General features: G+C 48.9%; 1 long non-coding RNA gene across 1 annotated transcript; it reads left to right on the top strand.

Moving 5' to 3' along the window:
• The first annotated feature begins 757 nt into the window (after positions 1 to 757).
• Positions 758 to 8768, top strand: LOC122466336. The gene is made up of 4 exons (XR_006291753.1): positions 758 to 948; positions 5662 to 5722; positions 7976 to 8183; positions 8557 to 8768. It is a non-coding gene; the product is annotated as an uncharacterized LOC122466336 (long non-coding RNA).
• The last annotated feature ends 366 nt before the right edge of the window (positions 8769 to 9134 follow it).

Genomic DNA, 9134 nt, shown 5'->3' with positions numbered 1-9134 from the left:
ACATCCCGCGGGCTTTCCGACCTCTCCAGCCATGCAAACACGGGCCCAAATTCTGAACACTGAATGAGCAACTACCACGGACATCAACAGGAGTTACGTGCACGTATCTGAGGACAGAACTAGGCCCTTAGTGATTTTTTCTTATTGGGCTAAGCACAATAGTAGCTATGTGCAGAATGTGCATGACCCCCTTGAGAAAGGGAATTTCAGTGAGTTCGAATAAAACCCCACTGTAAAGCATTGGGGCCTAGCTTATAGCACCCTCTTTCCAGCTGGACCCAGGCTTGTGGCTACAGAGTCAGCTCCCTTCATGGGAAAATCCTGCTCGTGGCCCTGTTGCTGAATCCAGGGGAGATAGTGACCAGAGTAGGTGCCATGGGTTTATTTCAAGCCTTCTTAACCAAAAAAAAAACAAAACAGGCTCAATGATTCACAGCCTCTCCCCACAAAGTCTGTGTAGGGTAAGTCCCTCTCCCCCCAAGTCTGTCCCATGAGGTCATCAACCCAAAAGCTCCTGGCTCGTTCCTCTGAGCCTTTTTTGTGACAACAGGGTTTTCCTCAGTCTCCCTTCAGTTGATTAAGTTGCTGGTTTTTTTCCCAGGTGCAGCAGGTGGGGCTAATTAGCTGGCCAGCCACTGCAGGCGTCTGCCCCCAGAGGAATACTATCCCTTATACCTTCACACCCATACAGAAAATTACATTCAAATAATACTGTTTGGCAAGGAAGCATTCAAGTGTCTGGTATTCCACACATGCCTACACATTAAAAACCGGCTTCCACCCTGCTTCCTTACGCACCCATGCATAGAGCTGACAGGGAGATTGTTTATTGAATGAGAAGTTTCACTTACCTTCCATACACATGCATGCATTTACATAGCAGTTGGTCATCTATGGATCTCAAAGCAGCTTGCAAGAAGATGGAGGGGCTCAAAAGCAGTTTCACAGGTAACTCAGTCAAGGAAGAACGTGGATAGGATATAGTTCTTGGAGAGATACAGTGCCCCAGTTGCTGAGACATCAGGGATCTGGTTATATTCAGATCTGCATGAAAATTCCTGTGTGATCTTGGACGGGTCATACCTGGCCTTAGTTTCTCCATCTGTAACTTGTGTTAAATTATATTTCCCTCCCTCCTAGGAGAATATTATGAGCCTTTACTAAACAGGGCTTGTGACAGGCAAAGGCTAAACAGTGGAAGAGGTGAGCCTAGATTCACTTTATTGCTAAGTAAGGCCTTGTCTAGTCTGGGCTTTAAAGATAGCAATTGTAAGGGGACTGTTGCCCCCTTACTAACATTCAGTGGGGGTGTTTTAGTTGCTAGCTCCCGGTACTAAAAAGGGGGAAGGGTCGATGGGGAATCAGGACCCTGAGACGGACAGCCCCCAGGAACAATGGGGAGAGGCCAATGCTCCGGGTCAGCCTGAATGACAGGGCGGGCAGGCTAATCAGAGAGTCAGGGGGGTCCCATCTTCCGTGTGAGCTGGATTTGCCTGGGTCAGACAGAGTGGGGCTGAGCTAAGGAGAAAGCAGGGGCCCGAGCTGAGCTGGGGAGCAGAGCTGTGCCCGATCCAGAGGGACCAGAAAAGCAGCCCAGAGAGAGCAGACCCTGTCCTGGGAGCAGAGCTGCAGCCCCAAAGCCAGAGGCACAACCCAGAAAGAGCAGACTTGCCCTGGGAGCGGAGCTGCAGCAACCAGAGCCAGAGGGGCCAGAAAAGCAGCCCAGAGAGAGCAGACCCTGTCCTGGGAGCAGAGCTGCAGCCCCAAAGCCAGAGGCACAGCCCAGAGAGAGCAGACTTGCCCTGGGAGCAGAGCTGCAGCAACCAGAGCCAGAGGGGCCAGAAAAGCAGCCCAGGAAGCAGGTCCGTGCTGGGAGCAGAGTCACAGAAGCAGCCTGCAGAGCAGACCTGTCCTGGGAGCAGAGCTGCAGCAACCAGAGCCAGAGGGGCCAGAGAAGCAGCCCAGGGAGCTGGAGGCAGAGCAGCAGCCGTGCAGAGACAGAGTGGTGGAGCTGGGGCTGGAGCAGTCCGGAGCTGGGTGCGGTGAGCAGCTGGGGAGACCGAGGGGGACCCTGGGCAGCGGGCCCAGCCCAGGGAGACGCCTCATCCAAGAGGCTCTGCAGGCTGGGCTTGGATTGTAACCCTGACAGGGTGGGGGCGACACTGGGCAGAAGGGTCCTACCACTTAGAGCCTGAGAGCGTGTGGCCACCACCAGAGCAATGTCCAACCCACCGCATCCCTACAGCACAGCCAGGGCCTGAGAAGGGGCCTGGGACTTACAAGGAACAGACTGTGAACTGCCCTGACGTTCCAGAGACACTGTTTGTGATGTTCCCTGCCACAGAGCAGGGTGATGTGTTTCCTTTAACCTTTCCCATTATTCCTTATTCTTTTTAAAATTAATTGTTGATTAAATAACTTGCATTTGCTTTAACTTGTACGTAATGGTCAGTGGGTCAGAGAAGTGCCCAGTGCAGAGAGAGTACCCCGGAGTGGGGACACCCTAACCCCTGTCCTAGGTGAACACAGCAGGGTTGGGGGTCGAGCCCCCCAGGAATCCTGGGCCCAGCCTTGTTGGGGTTACGAGGACTCTGCCAGACAGGAGAGGGGAAGGGGAGTCCTCAAGGGCAGGGAGACCACTGGGTAAAGGAAGTGGGAGCGAGGACTCAGATCCTTTCGCTAGCCCACTTCACCGGGGTAGTGCAGAAGCCAGGAACGTTCCCCACAAGAGCACAACTATTCCCCCATTTACACAATGTTAAAATCTGTTAATGTCCATGTTCCAACACATTTGAAAAGTCTAGTGTAGGCAAGGCAGTGTCAACTTTACCACATGCCAAAGCCTCTCTTCCCCTCTAGACTTTGATAGGTTAGTATGTGTTAATGGCAGTGTGCCTGGTATACACTAAACTTCAGATGTGTTAGAATGTGCTCGCTAGCACGGTCTAACCACACACCCTTTATCTTCGGGTAAGTCTGCATAGCAGCTGGGAGGGTGATTCCCAGGACAGGTAGACAGCCATGCACTCGCTCTGCTCGAGCCAGCACGCTACGGCCACAGCGACTTGGGCTAGCTGCCCGAGTACCTACCCAGGCGTCAGGCAGGAGTGTATTCGGGTGGCTACCTGAGCCGCCACCCGTGCTACTGCAGCCACACGGCTGTTTTAATGTGTTCGCTCAATCAAAGCTAGCACGCATCTGTCTGTCCCAGCTGGGAGTCACCCTCCCAGCCGCTGTGCAGACGTCCTCTTGGTCTAAACAGGGCCTAGGGTTTGCAGGATTGGGCCTTGTGTATGTGATTCATGCACTCTGAATACTGGTCAGTTCAGTGTGTCTATGTGCGTGCGTGTGTGTGTGCATCTGTATGTGTGTGTGTGTCTGTGTGTGCATATGCGTGCGTGTATGTGTGTGCGTGTGCATGTCTGTGTGTGTGTGTGCAGCTTCTGTAGTATTTTCAACTATCCTTTAAGGAAAGTTCCATTTTGTTCGTATCTAATAAACAGCTGACACAGTGACATTCTTACAAGGCATTATGTAAAATACCTTGGGGTTATTATGTTGGCCCTTTTGGAGGTCTCCCATATTTTCCCGCTAATGCAACAGGAACCTATTACTGTTGTATTACTAATGTAAAAATGAATAATAAGAAATTGAATAGAGGGATGTGCTAGCTCCATGTACAGGCAAAAATCCATTAAACTGAGCCTGAATGCTGTATAGCTTGTTTGCAGAAATCATTGTTTTTATCTTGCTGTTAAAAGGAGATTAGTGTTGTGCAATTGAGGGTAATTTTGGATGATAATTATGCTGGTGGCCCAGAAATACATTTGACATGGAGGGCTAAATGCTGCCCTTCTGTACGCTGATATGCTGTGGGCAGGGAAGGTATCACAGGAAACCTTTCCTCCTATGCAAGTGTAAGCAGGGTCTGAATGAGCTCTCCCCTGACATCTAGTGACGAGCTGGGGGAAAAGACTTCAGGAACAGACTGTGGTTGCATAGACACGCCTACTCTGCATAGGTGCACAGCGTGATGGAGCCGCTTTGACAAAATGATCATTGTTGTCTGGAGCTGGGCTACAAATCACTAGTAGGAGCCGTCTGCCATGGCGACTGGGACAAGCACCGCAGGAAGTGCGGCTATCCCAACGAGACCCTGCACCACATCCTGTGTGGTCGCCAGCAACGCTCCGGAGCCTGGCGGCTCCCCCACAACGCCATCCAGAACCAACTCCGCCATCCCTGGAACAGACAGCCAACTGCGACCCGACATCGTCATGACCGACGCAGAAAAGAAGAAGGTCCTCATGGTGGGCGTCATGGTGCCATTTGAAAACAGGTCCCCGGCCTTCCGTGAGGCCCGAGCGCGGAAGGTGTTGAAATACACCCCCCTGGCTGACACCCTGAGAGCCCACGGCTACGAGGTCCAGATCCACGCCACGGTTATGGGAGCCCTGGGCGTGTGGGACCCCCACAACGAGCCGGTGCTGAGAGTGTGTAGAGTTGGTCGGCGCTACGCTCGGCTCATGAGACAGCTCATGGTGTCCAACACCATCAGGTGGTCCAGAGACAACTACACGGAGCACATCATGGGACAAAATGTTAAATAGTATAGGGCCAAGAACCAATCCCCTTGGAACCCCACTGGAAATACACCCTCTCAATGATGATTCCCTGCTTACAATTTCATATTGAGACCTGTCAGTTAGCCAGTTTATAATCTGTTTAATATGTTCCGTGTGCATTTTATATCATTCTAGTTTTTTAATTAAAACATTGTGCAATACTAAGGCAAATGCCTTTCAGGAATCTAAGAATATTACATCCACGCTATTACCTTTATCAACCAAACTTGTAATCTCATCAATAAAAGATATCAAGTTATTTGACGGCATCTATTTTCCATAAACCCGCATTGTTTATCAATAATATTACCCTCCTTTAATTCTTTATTAATGTAGTCCCATATCAGCTGCTCCATTAATTGGTGTTGGTCCTGCTTTGAGCAGGGGGTTGGACTAGATAACCTCCTGAGGTCTCTTCTAACCCTAATCTTCTATGATTCTATTATTATCTTGCCCAGGATTGATGTCAGACTGACAGGCTTATAATTACCCAAGTCATTTACCCTTTTAAAATAGTGGTACTATACTAGCTTTCCTCCAATCTTCAGGAAGTTCCCTAGTGTTCCAAGACTTATTGGAAAATAAACATCAATGATCCAGCAAGCTCCTCAGCCAGCTCTTTTAAAACTCTTGTATGCAAGTTCTCCAAACCTGCTGCTTTAAAAATGCCTAATTTTGGTAGCTGCTGTTTATCATCCTTCTCAGATGCTAGTAGACTGGAAAGAGTATTATCATATGACATGACAGCATTATCTTTTCCCCCTAAATATAGAACAGAAATATTTATTGAAAATTTCTGCCTTTTCTGCATTATTACTAATTCTCCCATTCCCACCTAGCAAATGGACCAATGCTGTAACCCAGGGTTGTTAGAACTCAAAGCAGTGGTAACTTAGCTGTTTTATTTATTTTTAAGGTCCAGCTTGACAAAGCCCTGGCTGGGATGATTTAGTTGGGGTTGGTCCTGCTTTGAGCAGGGGGTTGGACTAGATGACCTTCTGAGGTCTCTTCCATCCCTAGTCTTCTATGATTTCAGGTGATATCAGGAATAAATTAATGGGAGCACATCATTTTTGGCTGATGACACATTCATGCAGGTAGGCATGCTTTTATTTAAAACTACAATTCGATTGATTCGATTTAAGCACACAGAGACATAAGCAATTGTTTTAAAATATTCCAAATAATTACCTAGAATGGGAGACGGTACTGAGTAATTAGGAGCAGGTTAGCGATGTCCGGTTGCTTTCCCCACTGGGGAATATGATGTTAGGAAAGTTTTTAGGACAGCTTTAGAGAACTGCTTCAAAGTATACTTTATGATTTAAATATTTTATAACTAACTTTTAGAAAATACACAGCTTATAGTGACCCCTATTGGGTCATTACCTTTTTAACTTTAATAAACTACTTATTAACAAAGCATTTTAACTATTGTAGTTATAATCAGCTTTTATATTAAGTTTTTATTTTAATTAGCAAAAACTGCAAACCTGCAGTTAATATTTAACCTTGCCTTCTGGAGTCCTGCTTGTTTAAATTAACCCTTAACTAGGTGGTGTTTTATTAATTTCCGGTGGCTAAATGCACACAATATGGCTGCAATTAGCTTAATTAAATTCTGGGGTAACACACCCTTTCATTCCAGGGCAACAATACCATTGTTAGGATTCTTTGTGTTCCTAATATACTTTACAAAACACCTTATTATCCTTAACTTTACTGGCCATATATTCCTCCTTTCAGGCAGTTTTTCTAAATCAATTGACTTCAATGCAGTTAGGCCCATGTACACCAACTGAGGATCTGTTCCACAAACTGTATGGTGTTTGAACACATGGCCTTTGAATGATAAAAAGGGGACTTTATTCACTAGTCTCTGGGCTCAGTTTGCCTTGGCTGGTGGGATGAATGATGGGACCACAAATGAGAGGAATGGGGGGGATATTAGATATGCAGAAATGGGGGCTCTTCAGGATTCTGACAGGTATATAAAGCCCCCTACTACATGGGAAAGCCCCAAAACTTCGCAACTTGCATTCTCATAACACTAGGGGTCACCAAATGAAATTAATAGGCAGCAGGTTTAAAGCAAATGAAAAGAAGTATTCACACAACGCACAGTCAACCTGTGGAACTCTTTGCCAGAGGATGTTGTGAAGGCCAAGACTATAACAGGGTTCAAGAAAGAACTAGATAAGTCCATGGAGGATAGGTCCATCAATGGCTATTAGCCAGGATGGGCAGGGATGGTGTCGCTAGCCTCTGTTTGCCAGAAGCTGGGAATGGGCGACAGGGGATGGATCACTTGATGATTCCCTGTTCAGTTCATTCCCTCTGGGGCACCTGGCATTGGTCACTGTCACAAAACAGAATACTGGACTAGATGGACCCAGTATGGCCGTTCTTATGTTTTTATGTTATTTGCCACTTACTGATGACCTCTCAAGGTCCCTCCCAGCCCTGCACTTCTATGATTCTACGTTCAACAATAAGGGAGCAAAAAAGGGTTTAGCGAAAGTTTCCCCTTGATGTGCATGCCAACCTGGAGTGACTCAGCTTTTGCCTCCTCTCCCAGAAAGCCTGTGGATCCCAAACTCTTTTTTACAAGACCTATTTTCCTAGCTCAAGTTGGTTGGATATGGTGAATTGCTCTCATTTGTATGCAAGGACCAACGTGTCTCTCGTCAGCAGTGGAGCCGGTGTCAAATGGCTGAGAGATTCTGGCTTTGAAAGCACTTGTGTGCAGGGAAAATGCCTCTCCCTGAGCGGAGCCGGCCTCTCCTTTCCCTGAAAAATTGGGGCTGGAATGAAAAACGTTTTGCTTTGTTGTTCCTCTGCAAAAAAGATGATGCTTTTTGGGGCAAGGGGGGCAGCTAATAGGAACAGTGTGTTCTTTGTTAGTACAGGGGTCCGTTACTAGAAGTCCATTGACCCTTTGCTAGAGGCTCGATTTGAGCCTCCAGAGTCAGCCCAGAGTGAGGAGTGGCACAGAGCGGCGGAGCCCCGCGAAGGAACAGTGACTCCGAAAGTTACAATTCTGCTTTTCTCCGAGACTCAGGAGAGAGGGAGGGAATTACTGCACCCCTTCAAAGGGTGATGCTTAGTTTTGCCTTCTCACTTGTCCGGCTACATTGGCCACTCCCCTACCCACTGGCTAGCCAAAGAGCGGGGTCAGGGATCTGCACCAGACCAGGATCCACATAAGCAAGGGAGTGGGATGGGGGGGGGCAGTCTTTGCTCCATCACCTGACTGATTAGGCGAAGGGTATCCGTTCTTTGATGGAGATGTCTTTGGGACTTAGGGGATGTGGGGGAGAGTCATTCGTGTTCTTGTTGCCCTTATTTAGGGCTCTTCTGTTCTGTTCCAAGCTCTGGAGCTAACCCTTCACGTTCCTGAATATGAACAGGCTGAACCGAAGAGGCACAAAAAACACACCACTAAAGCGAACCGCCGACTAGCTCTGTGGAGAGGGCAGATGTGAAGGCAACGCTCCTCGAGGTACTGCTTGGCACTGTCCATAACAAACCTTGAACCTGCTTGGACTGCACCCGGATGTGAGTTTCACTATCTTCCGTGGAGCTAGGGAGAGGGCGTTCAGAAAGGGAAGGCAGCAAGGGCTGGTGGACAGGACACCGGGATGGGAGTCAGGGAGCTGGGTTCTGTTCCGAGCCCTGTGGTGGGACTTGACGCTGGTATCTCCCTCTCTCTGTGCCTCTTGCCCCTCTGCCTTGTCTATTTAGGCTGGAAACACGTCAGGGCAGGGACTGGCTCTTGCTATGTGGGGGTACAATGCCAAGACTCAGAGACACAGTCTGGGCCCTGGTTCCCTCCTTGCTCTGTGGGGGGGGAATGATCTGGGGCAGCCCACTTCCCAGTGCAGCTTACCTCCCCCTCCGTTATTATTACTTACTATTTCTCTTACCGTAGCACTGAGGAACATCGCCATAGACCAGGACCCTACTGCGCTACGTGCTGAATGAACGCTGACGATGTTGCCTGCCCCCAGGAGCTCACAGTCTAAGACAAGAGACAACTGATGGATGAAAACCGCCCCATGGAGGAGTACCAGGAAACAATGTGACGCTCTTGGTCAGCTTGACAGGTGGCAGTCACGGTACACCAGCTGCCCGTTTTTTGTAAGCCTCGCGGGAAAGGAGAGTCTTAAGAAGGGCTTTGAAGAAGGACACTGAGGTATCACGAGGCCATGCAGTCAGCCAACGGCAGGCCATTTCAACTGCTATGGTCTTCAACGGGCACAGGGCATCTCACAGGAGGCATTCAGCACTTCCCAGGGTTAGAGGTTCAACCAGCATTTTCCTAAGAAGGGGACCCAGAGCTCTCCCTCTCCCTACCCCACACGCAGCTCTGCACTTTCCCCCGGTCCCATGGTCTCCCCAGCCCTAAATTCTTTCCCCCACATTGCTTCACACCTAGCCCCATGCTCTCCAGAGCTGGGAGCCCCACACTGCAACCTCCTTCTGCACCTCTGCTTCCTCAGGAAGCAC

This window comes from Chelonia mydas, chromosome 6 (genome assembly GCF_015237465.2).
Source record: "Chelonia mydas isolate rCheMyd1 chromosome 6, rCheMyd1.pri.v2, whole genome shotgun sequence".
NCBI lineage: Eukaryota > Metazoa > Chordata > Testudines > Cheloniidae > Chelonia > Chelonia mydas.
The sequence above is the reverse complement of the archived record's forward strand: the minus strand, read 5'-3'. Positions and strand labels throughout refer to the sequence as shown.